Raw genomic sequence first — 20,325 nt, forward strand, 5'->3', positions numbered from 1 at the left:
CTACGGCGAATAACTGGCAGACACCTAGCGCATCGAATCCGGGGCGTTATAGAGTGCAAGCATGAGTAGGATATAATCCACCATGAACATAAATATCGTGAAGGCTATGTTGATTTGTTTCAACTACATGCGTGAACATGTGCCAAGTCAAGTCACTCGAATCATTGAAAGGAGGATACCATCCCATCATACCACATCATAACCATTTTAATAGCATGTTGGCATGCAAGGTAAACCATTATAAGCTCCTAGCTAATTAAGCATGGCACAAGCAACTATAATATCTAAATGTCATTGCAAACATGTTTACTCATAATAGGCTGAATCAGGAACGATGAACTCATCATATTTACAAAAACAAAAGAGGTCGAGTTCATACCAGCTTTTCTCATATCAATCAGTCCATCATATATGGTCATTATTGCCTTTCACTTGCACGACCGAACGGTGTGGATAATAATAATAGTGCACATGCATTGGACTAAGTTGGAATCGGCAAGCATTCAATTCAAGAGAGAATATAAAGTAATATGGGCTCTAAGTTAAATAAACAATCATGCATATGAGAGCCACTAAACATTTTCAATATGATCTTCTAATCTTGACCCCCAAAGGAAAGAAAAGAAATAAAACTATTTACTCGGGAAAGCTCCCAACAAGCAAAAGAAGAACGAGAAATCTTTTTAGGTTTTAATTTTAATTACTACTACAAGCATGGAAAGTAAACTAACTAATTTTTTTCTTAAGGTTTATCAAACACACAAGAAGAAAGCTAGAAAAAAATTGAACTAGCATGGATAATACAATGAAAGAGTATGAGCTCCGACAACTAGAATAGTGTGTGAACATGAATGTAAAGTCGGTGTGAAATACATACTCCCCCAAGCTTAGGATTTTGGCCTAAGTTGGTCTAATGACAAGGATAACCTGGCTGACATCCGAAGTTATAACCGGGGTTGTACTGAGATGCTGCAGCCAATGCCTCCTGAGCTGCAGCATGTTGGCGAGCTGCCTCCGCTCTCCTCTCGTGTTCGGGTGCCTCCTCCCTGGTAACAACGTATCTTCGTTTTGCATGGTAATCAAAAAGGGAACGAGCAGGGAGAGTAACATGGAGAGCGTGACGTCTGTCAAAGATTAGTCGATACTGGAGGAATTGTTCATTCCTCACAAGAAAATGGTACCTGACCATAGCATCAAAATCTAAATAAGCGGTAGGCAACTCAATATCACCCTCACGTGGAGATATACCAAGATAATTAGCAACACGGGTCGCATAAATTCCTCCAAATAAATCTCTAGATATACCATTATTATGCAACCTACGTGCAACTATTGCCCCCAAGTTGTAATCTTTATTACCTAATACTGCACTCTTGAGGACACAAAGATCAGGGACACACATGTGACATGCTTCATCTTTACCATTAATGCATCTACCAATGAAAAGAGCAAAATAATGTATAGCAGGAAAATGAATGCTCCCTATGGTAGCTTGTGCTATATCCCTAGATTCTCCCACAGTGATGCTAGCAAGGAAGTCTTTATATTCAGATTTGTGGGGTTCATTAACATTACCCCACTATGGGAGTTTCCAAGCAGTTGTAAAATCTTCTAAGTCCATGGTATAAGATTGATCATAAATATCAAACAGGACATTCTAAGAATTACATGAAGATGTATATTTAAACCTTCTCACGAATGAATCAGTCAATTGGTAGTACCGAGGACACTTATCTTGTATGAAGTCCTCAAGCTCGGCATTATGCAAATATGCGTCAAATTCATCCTTGATGCCTGCATTAACCATAAACTCTTCTGACGGCCATTCACAAGACCGCACCTCAGCTTCCCTTTGTGGTTCATCGTCTTGCTCACGCATAGCACGCCTGGGTCCTCTCTTTGTTGAGGAACCACCTTGGTACATTTTCCTGGACATATTTCTTCGTCTGAAGATTTCTGAAATTATTAGTAACTTCAAAATAAAAGTGAATCAAACCAAACAAGATCGATAGCAACTACTCTCACAAGTGCCTAGAGCCTATATCATGCATTAGAATTACTTGGGACCTCATAAATTTGGCATGCAAGCTCAAGAACAGGGTCACCTATGCAGCAAAAAATTGCAATGAATAAAGCAGTAGAACAAAAACTAATTGGACCAACGGAGGAGTCACATACCAAGCAACAATCTCCCAAAGCAGTTTTGTGAATGGAGCTTTGAGCAAGGAGATCGAAAATCGCAGCAAAATGAGATAGAACTCGTGCTTGAACTGGATGGGGATTTTTTAGGAGGAAGATGAAGTGTGTGGGTGCAGGAATAAGTGGACGGGGGCCACCATGGGCCCACGAGACAGGGGGGCATGCCCAGGGGGAGTGGGCGCGCCCTCCACCCTCGTGGCCAGCTGCTTGCCCCCCCTGCTGTGTTTTCAGTGCCTAAAATCCTCAAATATTCCATAAAAAATCATACTAAATTTGCAGGGCATTTGGAGCACTTTTATTTTCGGGATAATTTTTTATTGCAAGGATAATTCAGAAAACAGACAGATAATGCTATTTTTGCTTTATTTATTCTAAATCACGGAAAGTAAAAAGAGGGTACAGAAGGTTTTGCCTTCCAGTTTCATCCATCTCATGATCATCAAAATGAATCCACTAACAAGGTTGATCAAGTCTTGTTAACAAACTCATTTCGAATAACACGGAACCGGAGAAATTTTAAATAACACTAGGTTACCTCAACGGGGATATGCACATCCCAACAATAAGAATATCATATTTTTTCTTGACAGTAGGAAGAGGAAATTCAAAACCTCCAATAATGATACTTGCAACTTTTCCAATAGAATTGATGCTGTGAACTTGAGGTTGTTTCCTCGGAAAGTGTACCATATGCTCATTACCATTAACATGAAAAGTGGCATTGCCTTTGTTGCAATCAATGACAGCCCCTGCAGTATTCAAAAAGGGTCTACCAAGGATAATCGACATACTATCGTCCTCGGGAATATCAAGAATAACAAAGTCCGTTAAGATAGTGACATTTGCAACCACAACAAGCACATCCTCACAAATACCGATAGGTATAGCAGTTGATTTATCAGCCATTTGCAAAGATATTTCAGTAGGTGTCAACTTATTCAATTCAAGTCTACGATATAAAGAGAGAGGCATACCACTAACACCGGCTCCAAGATCACATAAAGCAGTTTTAACATAGTTTCTTTTAATGGAGCACGGTATAGTTGGTACTCCTGGATCTCCAAGTTTCTTTGGTATTCCACCCTTAAAAGTGTAATTAGCAAGCATGGTGGAAATTTCAGCTTTCGGTATCTTTCTTTTATTTGTAACTAGATAATACCCCACGCGTTGCTGCGGGACATGTTACGTGTATCAGATGCTATAATAGGTATATGAATATATGTGTAATTAGGAGTGCACTTGGTTTACCAGATAGATTTAGGTGGTTGCGGGTATCTGCAACCGAGGGCTAGAAATGGACATTTTTCTACTTGGTTGAGAAGATAAGAAGTGGCTATAGGTAGCCAACTTTGTATTTTGTTGAAAGGATAAAAGATGGATAATTTGTTGAGATGACCTCTTCACTATGATATGGTATGCAACTAGTTCATAACAATCGCTTGAGAGTGCCAATACATAGATTAGACGAAGGTGTAGGATACAGTCGCACATGCCCACTAAACCCGTCACACGCATTCAGAGTCTGGGATTCATAATCTGTTGATTCTTCATAAAAAATAACAGAGAGAAAGTTAATTCAGATAGGAGACATAGAAATTTATGGAGAGAGAGACAATATTAACAGAGAGAAAATCTCGAGTCCATCGCCTCCTAGCTCCTGGTCGTGGCCTCACTTTTGTGCACCTGTAATCAAAGGAGAAAAATCAGTACAATGCCCTGCAATAAAAAGGAAGGGAATAATGCCTGGAGGAATGGATGGATCATGCACGTACGGTTCATCTAGTTTTTCTCAGGCTGGAAACGAAAGTCGATGCGCTGCCACTGGAGCATGGCTTTGCTCCAGGGGATCCCGTCAGCGTCGGTGTCGGCACCGAGGAACCCCATCTCATCCGCACGCCTCCCCAGAGGACTTCTCCGACACACCGGCTTCCCTGCCCAGACTCCGTGCCGTCTCCGCCAGCCGAGGCACGTCCGCCACAACATCGCCGCCCACCACCAGCACCACCACGCACGACGAAGCACACACGCCACCTCGCCCCCGCTGCGGCGCTCATCCATGGGTTGGACGGGGCCAACGGCGGATGAGCGTACGGCAGCGCCGTCTCGCTGGGACTAATGGCCTGGGACTCCATTGACGATGATCTTCGAGAAAAATAATATGAACCGATTCCGGCGGATCGACCGACGGGTGGACGGAATGGATAGGCATGGCTTGATCCCCCGGCGAGCATGATTTATAGTTGGAGACTCACCTGGATCCGGTGCTGCCGCTCTCCATGCTATTGTGTAGCTGCCGCCTCCGTCGGCCAATTCCCTCCGGACACCGCTACATCCCGATCTACGGAGGGGAGGAGCCGGGTTTGAAGCACACTATAGAAGCCACCATCCTCATATAGCAGTATAGAGTACATCGGGTTGAGGATGTAAAGGGAGTTTTGATTTCAATACTTGAAGGCCAACTGAGTGGAGACATTGATTCACGAAAGATGGAAGGAACAATCAGGATAGGGAACGACATAGTGTTTGTTTCAATAGAAAATAAGTCAAAGTGGCTTTTGATCTATTCGGTGGGTAGAATTGGAGGAGACAGAGAATTGAAGAGGGGACGTACAGCCCAGCCATAATAACAAATCGGGAAGGCAGCGACAAATTTAAATCACTGGGCAGTAGAGCAAAAGAGGATGACATGGATGCACGAATAAAATTATTTGGGATCACAGATGACGTGGCTGCATGAGAGTGGTTGCTTAGGTGGATAGCTTGCATGTCAATAGAAATAAGATAGTGGGGATGAACTATTTAGGTATTATAGATGATATCCTTCATATATTTAGCATAAGGATTTACTTTAAGCATATCAGTTAAGCGCATACGTAAGAAGATAGGTCTAATCATTTTAGCAAAGCACTCAAAATCCTCATCATCCTTTGTCTTGGATGGTTTAGGAGGAAAAGGCATGGGTTTCGGAACCCATGGTTCTCTTTCTCTACCGTGCTTCCTAGCAACAAAATCTCTTTTATCATAACATTGATTCTTTGATTGTGGGTTATCAAGACCAACAACAGGTTCAATCTCTACATCATTATTATTGCTAGGTTGAGCATCAACATTACATTATCATTAACATTATCACTAGGTTCATGTTCATCACCAGATTGTGTTTCAGCATCAGAAATAGAAATATTATTGGGATTCTTGGGTGTGTCTACAACAGATTCACTAGAAGCATGCAAAGTCCTATCGTTTTTCTTTTTCTTCCTTTTAGAATGACTAAGTGCATCTAAATTATTTCTCTGAGGATCCTGCTCGATTCTCTTAGGGTGGCCTTCAGGATACAAAGGTTCCTGAGTTATTCTACTAGTTCTAGTAGCCACTCTAACAGAAAAATCATGTTTACTATTTAATTCATCAAGCAAATCACTTTGAGCTTTAAGTACTTGCTCCACTTGAGTGGTAACCATAGAAGCATATTTGCTAATGAGTTTAAGTTCACCTTTAACTCTAGCCATATAATCACTCAAGCGTCCTATCTCGAAAGAATTATTCTTTAATTCTCTACCAACATAAGCATTAAAACTTTCTTGTCTAGCCATAAAGCCATCAAATTCATCTAAGCATGGGCTGTGAAATTTAGTAGACGGGATTTCAATTTTATCATATCTATACAGAGAGTTTACCTTTACTACCTGTGTCGGGTTATCAAGACAATGTGTTTCTTCAACAGGCGGTATATTAAGACCATGTATTTCTTCAATAGGAGGTAAATTCTTAACATCTTCAGCTTTAATACCTTTTTATTTCATTGATTTCTTTGCCTCTTGCATATCTTCAGGACTGAGAAATAGAACACCTCTTTTCTTCGTAGTTGGTTTAGGAATAGGCTCAGGAGTTGGCTCAATTGTCTCAGGAAGTGTCCAATTATTTTCGTTAGTCAACATATTATTCAATAACAATTCAGCTTGGTCGACTGTTCTTTCCCTGAAACACAACCAGCAGAACTATCCAAGTGGTCCTTGGAAGCATCGGTTAGTCCATTATAAAAGATATCAAGTATTTCAGTTTTCTTAAGAGGATGATCAGGAAAAGCATTAAGTAATTGGAGAAGCCTCCCCCAAGCTTGTGGGAGACTCTCTTCTTTGATTTGCACAACATTATATATTTACCGCAAGGCAGCTTATTTATTATGAGAAGGGAAATATTTAGCAGAGAAGTAATAAATCATATCCGGGGGACTACGCACACAACCAGGATCAAGAGAATTAAACCAAGTTTTAGCATCACCCTTTAATGAGAACGGAAATATCTTAAGGATATAGTAATAGCGGGACTTCTCATCATTAGTAAACAGGGTGGCTATATCATTTAACTTGGTAAGATGTGCCACAACAGTTTTAGATTCATAGCCATAAAAAGGATAAGATTCAACCAAAGTAATTATCTCAGGATCAATAGAGAATTCATAATCCTTATCAGTAACAAAGATAGGTGAAGTAGCAGAAGGAGGGTCATATTTCATTCTAGCATTCAGAGTTTTCTGTTTAAGTTTCGCTAGTAATTTCTTAAGATCAAATCTATCATTGCAAGCAAAAAGATCTCTAGCAGTTTCTTCATCCAAAACATAACCCTCAGGAACAACAGGCAATTCATACTTAGGGGGAGAACCTTCATCATCACTATCTTCAATAATTTCATCATCAATAATTTCATTCTCTCTAACCCTAGCAAGTTGTTCATCAAGAAATTCACATAATGGCACAGTGGTATCAAGCACAGAAGTAGTTTCATCATAAGTATCATGCATAGTAGAAGTGGCATCATCAATAACATGCGACATACCAGAATTCATAGCAGTAGCAGGTTTAGATGTCGCAAGCTTACTCAAAACAGAAGGAGAATCTAGTGCAGAGCTAGATGGAAAATCCTTACCTCCCCTCGTAGTTGAGGGAAAAATCTTAGTTCTTTCGTCTTTCAAGTTCTTCATAGTGATCAACAGATATAAATCCCAAGTGACTCAAAGAATAGAGCTATGCTCCCTGGCAACGGCACCGGAAAATAGTCTTGATAACCCACAAGTATAGGGGATCGCAACAGTTTTCGAGGGTAGAGTATTCAACCCAAATTTATTGATTCGACACAAGGGGAGCCAAAGAATATTCTCAAGTATTAGCAGTTGAGTTGTCAATTCAACCACATCTGGATAACTTAGTATTTGCAGCAAAGTATTTACTAGCAAAGTAGTATGATAGTAATGGTAACAGTATCAAAAGTAATGATAGCAGTTTTGTTGTAGTTGTGACAGTAGCAACGGAAAAGTAAATAAGCAAAGCACAATATGTGAAAATCTCGTAGGCATTGGATCAGTGATGGATAATTATGTCGGATGCGATTCCTCATGTAATAGTTATAACATAGGGTGACACAGAACTAGCTCTAGTTCATCAATGTAATGTAGGCATGTATTCTGAATATAGTCATACATGCTTATGGAAAAAAACTTGCATGACATATTTTGTCCTACCCTCCCGTGGCAGCGGGGTCCTAATGGAAACTAAGGGATATTAAGGCCTCCTTTTAATAGAGAACTGGACCAAAGCATTAGCACTTAGTGAATACATGAACTACTCAAAATACGGTCATCACCGAGAAGTATCCCGATTATTGTCACTTCGGGGTTGTCGGATCATAACACATAATAGGTGACTATAGACTTGCAAGATAGGATCAAGAACTCACATATATTCATGTAAAAATAATAGGTTCAGATCTGAAATCATGGCACTCGGGCCCTAGTGACAAGCATTAAGCATAGCAAAGTCATAACAACATCAATCTCAGAACATAGTGGATACTAGGGATCAAACCCTAACAAAACTAACTTGATTACATGGTAAATCTCATCCAACCCATCACCATACAACAAGCCTATGATGGAATTACTCACGCACGGCAGTGAGCATCATGAAATTGGTGATGGAGGATGGTTGATGATGACGACGGTGACGAATCCCCCTCTCCAGAGCCTCGAACGGACTCCAGATCAGCCCTCCCGAGAGAGATTAGGGCTTGGCAGCGGCTCCATATCGTAAAACGTGATGAAACTTTCTCTCTGATTTTTTTCTCTGTGAAATGGAATATATGGAGTTGGAGTTGAGGTTGATGGAGCATCAGGGGGCCCACGATACAGGGGGCGCGCCCAGGGGGAGGGGGCGCGCACCCCACCCTCATGGACAGGGTGTGGGGCCCCTGGCCTTGATACTTTTTTGCCAGTATTTTTTATATTTTCCAAAAGTTATCTTCGTGGATTTTCAGGTCATTCCGAGAACTTTTGTTTTCTGCACAATAAACAACACCATGGTAGTTCTGCTAAAAACAGCGTCAGTCTGGGTTAGTTTCATTCAAATCATGCAAGTTAGAGTCCAAAACAAGGGAAAAAGTGTTTGGAAAAGTAGATACGTTGGAGACGTATCAGTCGCTAAGACGCTTTGCCCCATGGTGGGCGCCAACTGTCGTGGTACTAAGTCTGACAGTAAGTATAGGGGGTATGAATGAGGAGGCAAGGTCCTAGCTACGGAAAGGTTGTAAGCAAGTGTTTACAAGTTTAGGCCCCTCTCGGAGGAGGTAAAAGCCCCACATCTCGGTGCCCGGAGGCGGTCGACTGGATTATATGAGTGTGTCTTACAGGGGGTGTGAACCCTTGTGCCAGAGGAGGGGGTGGCTTATATGGAGTTCGCCAGGGCCCCAGCCATCCCCCGTTACAGAGGGTTCAATGTACATAAAGATGGGGCGTTACTGGTAACGCCAACCTTAAGTGCCTTAAATGACCTTAAAGACTACGGAGTGAATGCTTGCCCGTTGCTGTTCGGAGTGACTCCTGGTCTTCAGTAGGTCGAGTGGTTGACTGGTCGTGTGACTTCGGGATGGAGGGGTACCCGAGTGGTTGATTAGTCGAGTGGATCGCACTCGACGCCTTTATTGGGTGTTCCCTGTTGTCTCTTGAACTTCTCTGCTTCTAGGGTAGTGACATTGGGTAGGACGTATAGGTCAGGCCTATGACCCCACCCTAGGTCTGTATCATCATCATCCACCATGCTAGATTGTTCCAGAGACTTCCTTTTTTAATTGCTCAGCAATGAGGTTGTGGGATATAAGGATGTGGAGAGAGGTATGGGTATATTTTGTAAAATTATCATAGTTTGCTTTCTATCCGTCAGATATAGATCGGACAGTCTATATTACAAGATGGCAGGCACACCATCATCGCCAACTCAGTTTTTTATAAGGGTAGAGATGATAAGTTTGCTAACTACTAAAGTAAAGTGGAATTTGTCCATGTTATACAAGTAAATTAAGGTGATTGTTTATCATACGGGTAAGGTTGGCTGAAGGGTGGTAGGAACAAATGCTCCACCTAGAGCATGTATGTGTGAGATGGAGTCTTAATGTGTGTGTGTGGGGGGGGGGGGTGGGGGGGTGCACGGTGTGTGTGTGTGTGTGTGTGAGAGAGAGAGAGAGAGAGAGAGATGGAGTCTTAGTGTGTGTGTGTGTGATGGAGTCTTAGTGTGTGTGTGTGTGTGGGTGGGTGGGTGGGTGGGTGCGTGCGTGCATGCATGTGTGTGTGTGTGTGTGTGGGTAGTTGTGTGTGTGTGTGTGTCGCGGGGTCCTCGGTGGCGGATGTAATTTAAGTGTGCATGGCTTCATCATAGAGAGGTGATGTGTATGGCAGAGGCCACCAACGATGGGGTGCGAGAGAGAAAAGGCCCGTAGAGTGGGAAGATAAGGTGTGTGCGTGTGAGATGAGTCGACATCGAGAGAATGTGTTTGTTCAAGAGATACTGAGGAAGACTACTATATATCGATGGTGCATGTAGGCGGAAATTAAACGAAGGGATGGTCTTTATATAGGGTAAGAGCGAGAGGGGGTAGCTAGAAGGAGATTGTTAAGTGTGAGTGTGTGTCTTACCCATCCAAGGGGAAGTTATGTGCACACAAGAAGAGAACGTTTCGATGTGGCGTTAGGGTTGAGGGTAATTGACTATGATTCGATGTGAGAGGTATACATGTATACATGGTATGTGTGTGTGTGCGTGCGTGCATGATCAAGATAAAAGAAAGAAGACATAAGTCATAACATCAACGACATTTGAGAGACGCATCGGCATGACAATATACATGCATGTGAGAATGCACGGAAGAAGGCCCGACAATTGAGCATATGCTTTTGTTTTTAAGAGATAGTAGCATGGGCTGGAGCATGCATCTATGGTGAGCAGAGAGAGTGAGACACAACGGTTGTGCAAAATAGATCAACCTATAAATGCATATGTATGGAGAGACATATATAGTGTGGGTGATAGGAAGCAAGACTGCGTCTGAGAAATAAATGTTGACGGAGAAACTACAGATAGATACAGAGATGGAGATGCTAGCTAGAGGGACATCTGCTAGTTTGAGTGTTGGAGATGACCGCCGGGTGGTTCAGAGGGTGAAGTTATGTGTGTGTGAGAGAAAGATAAAAGGAGGGCACTTGACTGCATGTAGAGAGAAACATATGTAGTGTGCGTGATAGGAAGCAAGAGTGAGGGCGAGAAAGAAGGTTGATGGAGAAACAGACAAATAGAAAGATAAAGATGCTAGCTAGTGTGCGTTAGAAATAGGAGTCGAGTGGAACAGAAGGCTGACTTATGTGTGTGGGTGTGAGAGAGATAAGAGAGGGTGCATGTGAGTCACAAGCAAACAAATATCAAAGATAAATGAGATCCCGAGAGACGGAGTTTTGTGTCTGCGAGAGAGAAAGATATTTCATAACAAGAGTGATAGCTAGAGAGACATATGAGGGAACGCAAGATATCTCTAGGGAGAGAGAGTGTGTGTGAGCGACATACAAGAGAACAGTGGAGAAATATGAGACCCTGGGAGACAGAGTTTGTTTTGTGTGTGAGAAAGAGATATTTAAGAGGAAGAGTCGTAGGTTCTCATACCTAAGGAGCTAAAGACATCTCAGTATGAGGGGTGTGCGAGTGGCACACAGGGGAATAGTAGAGAGAAATGAGACCCCGGGAGACAAAGTTTTGTGTTTGTGTGAGAGAAAGAGATTCCACATGGAGAATCATAGTTAGAGACACATAGCAGGGAGCGAGATATACTTAGAGAGAGATATAATTATGAAGGTCGAGGGAGAGAGTATCGTCAGTGTGTTACGAAGATAAAAGATCATTGTCGACATACAAGTAGCACAAGAGATACCCGAGAGACGATGAACGCGTATAGGTCTAGAGAGATACTCCTATATAAGCATGAGTGATAGCTATATGAGACGAATACCTGGATTAAAGGGGATTCAAATATTTAAATTGGATATCACGATATCGATAATATCATAACACAAATTGGTGTAACAAACATGCATATTCATTTGAATTTGGGGACACGTGTAATGTTATATAGTTTATCAATATTGGTGATCCATAGATTCTTTAACTAGAAACAATGCATGGTTTATATGCAATTAATGTCTAAACGGAATTACACTATATGTTGCGTGTGTGAAACACATTATACATGTTTGAGAAGTAAGAAAAATCCACATGAAACACACATTAATTGGAGGCAGTTCGCGAGGAATGCATACATTGGATTTCAACATAAAGTGGTTTCAAATATTTGAAAATCCAAATTGATGGATACAACCTTATGAATCTGAGATCATGCCATTTGTAAACCATATTTATGTATGAAGGGTGTTTTGCTTTTGAAACTATATATAAATAAATGATGTATACAAATTTTTATTCCAATCAAAAATGGATCATGCCCGAAAAAATAGAATACAAACGGGATTCGAATTGAGTTGGCACGGTAAACGTGCACTCTGCAAAATTTGAATGAAGCGAGGAAAGTCGCAGTAACCGCCTGAAACCAAAATCTGCGAGATGGAAATTACTACTGCCTATCCCTGCCCCGCAAAGCCTATCGGCTCAATTTCTATAGGTTTCGGTAGGGGTAGGTTTGTAATTTCACTCAAACGTGACATAACCGCCTCTCACCCGGATTCATACGTGGTGGGCGCCAAATCACAGTGTCTCCTCAGCCAAAATTGACTCCCTCCCCGATTAATACACGGTGGGCGCCAAAAAGAGACTCTCATCGGCAAATATTCGGTGTATGTGACATTATCGTCCTATCCCCAACCGACTAATATTGCTGTGATGTAGGAAATTTGAAATGGGGGCTAAGTTTGTAAATTTCCTCGCATTTGAGACAAGCGCGCCCTGAAGACATGGTTCCCCCTTCCTCTCTACCTCCATTTCCTAATTCGTACTCCGTGGGCGCCAAAACGCCCTCTCCAGCCCAACCTCCTCTGTCCGCCACCCCATCCACCGCCGCCCTCCTCCACCAGCCAGAGCTGATACCCCGACGCCGCCGTCCATTACAAGAGATCGACCTCTCTCATCCACGGCTTCGGACAGGGATCCTTGCATCTCGTCCTCTCGCTTCATCTCCGCCATCGTCCACCTTGCCGGCGCCGCTCCTATGACCGTCTCGTCCACTGCGCCCCGCCGCCAACGTCTACCCTCCTAGATCTGCTTCCACGCTGCCGACAGCCATCGCTAACGCAACACCGTCAAATTCTCAGCAGATGCATACACGGCGCCGCACCAGAGGCGGTACTCTTTCGTATCTTCTCAACTTATTTATCACAGCAAGAAAATAGATCACCACTACTTTACTCTGATTTGTTGTCCATCACTTAAGCAAACATTGGTTTCGAAGTTGCCTTTGTCCGGTTTGCACCTTTAGATCCACCATGGCACGCTCAATACTATACTCCCAATGCTTATGGGTTTCCCCTTTTATATTCCACACTAGTTAAATCATAGTAGACTAAATTTCAAAATTGGGTCAGTCGATTTTTCAGAGCTCGCCGGAGTTCGCCGGTGCGAAGGAAGGGGCTCGGGTGGGGATGGTGGTTGTGGGGGCAGTAGTGGGGCCTCGCCGAGCGAAGAAAACTCGACGCATGTGGGGGCGGGGGTGGGGGTGGGGGTGGCGGAGGAACACAGGCAGTGGGGGCCAGTGGTCCGGCTGGCGGCCCGTGCGGTGTTCTGTATGGGAAGAATCAGAGACGAGGAAGAAGAATGGTTAGGAGTCGTAGGATCTTCATCCAACCGCCTGAAATGGTCAACTGACCCAAATGACAAAAGTCACACGACTTGCATGCAGACATGCCCTTATATTCAGTACCATCATCGTACCTGCTTAGCACTGCTCCTGAATCCATCGAGCTAAACAATGTGCCACTCATAATTCCAAACTTGTTGCTCAAGTATGAATCTGATATGATGCTGGTATTACTAAAACAGATAACATTTAATTGGTCAGCTAATGTTCCTACTTTACTTTAGAAAAGCACGTGCACCACATATAGAGAGACAGCATGGAGTTGCATTCTTAATGCACTCTGGTTCATCATGTGTGGGCACTGCGCATGAACATTTTATTATCCAAAATCCTCTTGCTCTTCTTTAGCATGTTCCTCTTCTGTTCTTCTTTAATAAGTACTCTCTCCGTTCCTAAATACAAGTCTTTGTATAGATTCCACCATGGACTACACATGGAGCAAAATGAGTGAATCTACACTCTAAAATGTATTTAGATACATCTGTATGTGATCGATAGTGGAAATCTCTACCAAGACTTATATTTTGGAACGGAGGGAGTATGATAGTAGTACAATATGTTCCTTATAGTGAAGATGAGCAGGGACATTTGCAGTGTAGAGGTCTATACGGTCGGTTGTGATGGACACTTTGAACTCTTTGGGCCTCTTTGCTTCATAGGATTTTGTAGACATGGGAATAGTATTTGTAGTGTCCTGTCCTATAAGAATAGCAAGGAAATGTGGGGAGCTGTGTCGCCTTTGAGAGTTACACTGATACTAATAGTACCGCACCTTCAGTTGAAGAGAGCTGGTATCCGAAGCCTTTCTAGCCATATCGGCAATACTAGCACATATATTCCAGCAAGTTCCACTTTGCTGATTTTACTCTGATGCTTAAGGTTTTCACGTTATATCTACACTATGATCTATGTAGCTTCTTTGTGTCGCACTAGCAGCAGTCCACTCTTGAAGCTAAACACTGCGATGACTTAAAAAATTGGCACCAAGGCATTGAGTGCCATTCTTGATGCAATGAAACTCATACGCTCTCCACCTGTTGACTCTTGAATATGATCCTAATGACTCTTGTTCAAAATTGCCACATATAGAGAGACAACATGGAGTTGCATTTCTTTGGGCGTTGTGATTCATCATGAGTGGGCAACCAACATTGTATGCAATGAAGCGGAACCTCAAGAATATGCTTCCTCTTCTGTTCTTTAACATGTTCCTCTTCTGTTATTCTGTATTTAGTACGTACAGTATGTTCCTTGTCAGGAAGGGGAGCAGGGACATCTGTAGTCAACAGCTGATAGAGTTGGCATGTACGTGATTGATAGGCTTTCAATTGCTAGCGGCAATAAAACACCATATTTTCAAGCCAGTTCCACTTTCCCGATTTATATATCGTGGTTATGGTGTACCCCTTTTATGTACACTATGATCTGCCTAGTTGTTGTGTGCTCTTGTTATCATGGTTTGGCAATAAACTCTCTATATAGTATATTATGAACCTATCATCTGCCAACTATCCTTACTTCTGGAGCCTATTTTTTGTGTACTTGTGCCAGATTATATTAATGCAGGCACCATATTACAGCACACATGAGCTCTCTCATCAGAATCCAGTGATAGCACACAAGTGTTTACAGGGGCGCCCCTATATTAGAATATCCTCTGCGTTACAAAGATAATCTCACTATTATTTATGTTTTCATGGTTCTCAGATATTATACATAATATAAGTGAATATCAGAATCCGCGCATCAAAAGAATATTGTGGAACACTGCAATGACTTACAAAATTGGCACCAAGGCATTGAGTGCCATTCTGGATGCAATGAAACTCATACGATCCCCACCTGTAGATTCTTGTTCAGAATATGATCCTAATGACTATTCTAACATCGAGGAGTCAAAGGCAGATGGCCTGTCCTGTTCACCCATCAAGGTGCATGTTCTAATTTGGCAAGGTTTTATTGATTGTGCGTATCTTGCATATGTTGTCTTGCATTTCTTATACTTTGTTGCACCGTCATCTGCTTAGTTTACTCATCATATATGTCGAGATGCCATGCCCATCCATTATCAATACATATTTCATCTGTCATCATACCATGTTTTTCCACTCAAATGTTGTTCTTGTGCATCAGACATCAAAAAGGAAGAGGGTGATTGCCGAACTTCAAGGAGCACCAGCAAAGTCCTTGAAAAACGTGGTTGTGCCAGAGAAATCAGACAACACTCCACTTATATTGGCTGTACAACTAGTGACACAAAACGTAGGACCGACTCCAGCAGACTATGCCCATACTTCACTGGACACACCACTAGCCCCACCACACAGGACTTGCACCCCAGCAAAAGGTATGCCGATTTCAATTGCCATAACACAAGCCATACCACAGAAAAATCTCACTCCAGCAAAAATTACAGCAAGTCCACAGGCCGAAGACCTATTTCAACTGCAGAGACAGTCAATTCCTGCAAATTGGAACCCCATTCGAGTTATTCCCAGTTTAAAATACAATGCTTTCAATGTTGTTAGGGACTACGTGCATATATTCCCATCATGGGAAGATTATAGTGAAGGCAAACACCATTTTCACATCTTCCTGTCCCACTTACGTGTAAGTGCTATTATTCATGGTGATTATTTTCTTGTTTTATGCTGATTGAACATATCAATGATTTACATTACGCGAGGGTCAATCTAGATAGTCATGATGAGCAAAGCTTGCTTGCGCTTTTCAAGGAAGCATTGCAGCAGTATCGGTGTTACCTGAGGAAATCACACTTTGATGGAAAGTCTATAAACGAATTTACGGTAAAGTCTCCTGTGCTAAATTTAGAAGACATTGAATGGAAGAACCTTGTTATGCACTGGTCTTGTTCCGAGGATGAGGTATTGTCTATGATATCGCATGCCAATTTGAACTTCTACTTTTCCGCATGTGCCTTACGGATCTTTTTTGCAGGAAATCTGTTCGAAGAAAAAATCCGGTTTGAAAAGAACGACAGGATATCGCAAATATGCTGGCCACTGCTCTTGTTAGTACCTGTTGTCCTGTATCACTGTACTTGCATACATACCTAGTTCATTATGCGACAGTAGTATGCATGATAACTTGCTTATCAATTGTTCGCTCCAAATTATCTGATCTGTATGAATGGTTACATTAGTGTAGAATATATCGAATGCCAATGAAATTTTTTAGCTCTACATTGTTCTTGTAAGTACCTGCTGTCCTTTATAAGTGTACTTATATTGACAGGTAGTTGTTCATGTACAATCACTCTGCAGCTTATTTTCCTTTGCCCTCCATTTTCTACACATCAGATCTATATTTACTCTTACCATAAGGTTGGATAACACCGATGGTACTGAAGAAGTTTAGCTCTGCATTGCTCTTGGCTGCACCTTTTGCCTGTATTGTTGTACTTACATTTATAGCTACTTGGTTATGTAGCATCACTCTTCATCTTATCTTAAATATTCTCCATTTTTTCTTATATTGTCACATCTATATTTACTCTTAACAAAATGTAGAATAAAGGCAATGCTTATGAAGAAGATTATGTGGTAAACTTCTTGAATTGCCCCCCTCCATCAGCATGGACAAGGGCTTTATAGAGACTGTCTTCACCAATAATGTAAGTTTATCCTTCTCAAGCCTTCAAACTTTGTTGTGCATATTTGGTTAGGCATGACTGCAACAGCTATTTATTTTTGGTATTTGCATCAAATTGCATGTTTAAAGTTTATTATGTAGTTCATAAACAAAAGTTTGTCCTTCTCAATTTAAGTTTTCAGTTGTACAACCAAGTTCCTTCTTAATACCATGTAAATTAAACTATACAGAGCAAGTGATGTTCTTTTGCACTTCATGTATGCTTCTGTTCTTGATCCGTAATCCAGTGGTGTGGTGAACCTACCCACTACGGCACAATGTCATATTCTGCAATGTCTTAACTATGAACAATGCCATACCATTCTACTATTATTTAAACCGTCTCTTTATTTGCCAATCTAAAATGGGATAAATTGACAACACACTAACCATTGATACTTATGAGTTCTTGATCTGTAATCCAGTGGTGTCGTGAAGCTGCCAACTCCTTCACAATGTCATTTCCTGCCATGTCTTGAACTAAACAATACCATATTGTGTTAATGCTATTTAAAACTATGTCACTTTATTCGTCAGTAAGAAATGTGATGAATTGTCAGCACTGATACTTATATGTGCAAAACCTGTCATCTGTCTGCTTGTTTATCTTTCAGAGTGAGGAGGATATAAATGTCAAACAAGCACAGTCTCATCAGCTTGCTCAGCTGCTTGTGCTGCAGCTCCCGAGCAGGGCTAACCTTTCTTGAACTCTATTGAAGTGTTGTCGGTTTTGTATATTATTTTGTCGGCGTGTTTATTTGCACTGGTGGCGATCTTTGATGCCCAGTGTATGTAATCTGCTGTCTGCTTGTGCTTTATTATCATAGTGGCGAACTTTGATGCCCAGTGGATGTAATATGCTGTAATTTCTTTATTGTATAGTCTAGGTTTTTTCTTATTCACGATGCTGCAGTTATTTTACTGTATATATATCATGTCTTCGCAGTAAATCGGCCAAACCGTAAAATTATGGTACATAATCGAGACGTCATGCAAATCACTATGTATGATCCGCATCATGGGCCCCATCATCTTGGTCCATTAACATGCCTAAATGTAAACTGGTCCACTTGTAGATTCGGGCCTTTAATAGGCTGAGTAAACCGTCGGCCCTATTTTCGCAAGAAAACTCAATGGGCTTTTAGGAAGCTGAAAAGTAGGTTGGGCCTGAAACTTGTCGAACAGCTCACGGGCCGGCAGCAGGCCGAAATAGACCCTGGCCAATGATTGTGCCAATCAAATCACGGGCTTGTAACAGGCCAAAATTGTCTCGGTCCTTGTTTGGCCCAATCAGATTATCGGTTGTGAGCAAGCCGGATGCAAACTGGGCCGTAGTTAGGCCCAACTATAGGACGGGCTTTTAACAGGCCGAAATAAATATACGGTCGAAATGTTAAACGGGCCTTTAATAGCCCGAAACTATTATCTGGCCGAATTACTAAATGGGCCTTTATCAAGTGGGCCCAAAAGCATAGCATCTAGTTGACAGGCCGAATCTGATATGGGCCATAATTTAGCCCAAAGCCTCTCAAAGGTCCGGACCTGATCTGAGCCGTAATTTGGCCCAAAACGTGGTAGGCTTTTAACGGGCAGGATCTCATATGGGACTTTATTAGGCCTGGAACGTGGCAGGCTGTTAATGGACCAGATCAAATATGGGCCAACATTTGGCTCAAAACATGGCAGCGTGTTAATGGGCCGGCCTACTAGTGTCATCAAAATCTTGTGGGCCTTCAGCTGGGCCAGCCCATTATGGTCGGCGAAATCTCGTTGGCCTTTAGCTGGGCCGGCCCATTATGGTCCACAAAATCTTGTGGGCCTTTAGCTGGGCCGGCCCATTATGGTTCGCAAAATCTTGTGGGCCTTTAGCTGGGCCGGCCCATTATGGCCCGCAAAATCTTATGGGCCTTTAGCTGGGCCGCCCATTATGGTCCGCAAAATCTCGTGGGCCTTTAGCTGGGCCGGCCCATTATGGACCGCAAAATCTTGTAGGCCTTTAGTTTGGCCGGCCCATTTAAACCTTATGCGCCACTTTTGGGCCGGTCCACGTGTCAACATTTCATAAGCGCATCTCGCCCATTGGCTGAGTGACACCTGTGCCAATGCGGAGCTGACATGTGTTTCCTCCAGGAAATGATGATTTTACATGTGGAAAATTCCCATTGGTTCGGGTTGTTAACGGGTTATCGGATCCAAAACCGGACCCGATAGCTTAACAGCGTTCTGGTACGGTGGATGCCACGTGTCAGTCATCCTTGAAGAAACCTCTTTTGTGACGCGTGATTTATCGCCATGGAAGTGGACACTTCCGTGATATAATTTTGGTAATGACATGGAACACTTCTACGACAACACATGTATGACTATCTTGATTCTCTCATAAAATCGTCATGGATGTACATGCATGACAGAAAATGTAACCTACTATGACAAACACATATCATCACGGAAGTGTATTTTTTGTAGTGACATGACCAGCCCAGCTATTTTTTGTTTGCGAAAATAAGCTCAATTTATTGTTTCTGAAGAATACCCAATCCAAGCCTACTTATTTTTCTAGGCCCTGATGCACTGCAACTCTTTCAAGATGGCTGCAAATCTTGAAAGTAATATGAAATGGGCTGTAAATATAAAAAATAGACGATAAATTGGCAATTAATTTATAATTTTTGAATTTTTTTTCACATTTTCAGATCCAATTTCACTGGGATTTAACCTAATTTAAATATATCTTCAAGGTACTTTAAATCTGGCTCGACATTTCGGTATTAAAAATAGTTTGAACTCCACCAAAATATGCAAAATTTTGTTTAAATTTTTAACCCTGGCCCTGGCCAGCAAAAAATTGGACTGCAATAAATTGCATAAGAAGTTATAATGAGCTGTAAATTATTAAAATAATAGCGAATGGTCTGACTTATGGGCCTATTAAGTTGACGCGTATGCAAGATTTTTTTACTTATTATATACGTCAACAAATGATTCTAGCAGACATAGCCGTTGGATGTCAATCCAACATCCGTCGTGCTTCTTCAATCTCTGATCTTCTTGCTCCAGCTGCCAAATCCAGCGCCGGCGGGACCGTCTGCTCCCGCCTCCCGTGGCTGGCTGTGCTGCCGCGCAGGCCTCACCACCCCCTACTACTCCCACCGTTGGCCAGGACATCCCTCCACTCACCCACATCCCTGCACTGTTGTGGCTTCGCCGCCGCCGGGTCATTCCCTTCATGGGTCTCGCTGTCGTCCATCGTGATTGTGTTCTCGACACGGCATGGTCAACATTGTCAACAAATGACAACAT

Source organism: Triticum aestivum, chromosome 4B (genome assembly GCF_018294505.1).
Source record: "Triticum aestivum cultivar Chinese Spring chromosome 4B, IWGSC CS RefSeq v2.1, whole genome shotgun sequence".
Lineage (NCBI taxonomy): Eukaryota > Viridiplantae > Streptophyta > Magnoliopsida > Poales > Poaceae > Triticum > Triticum aestivum.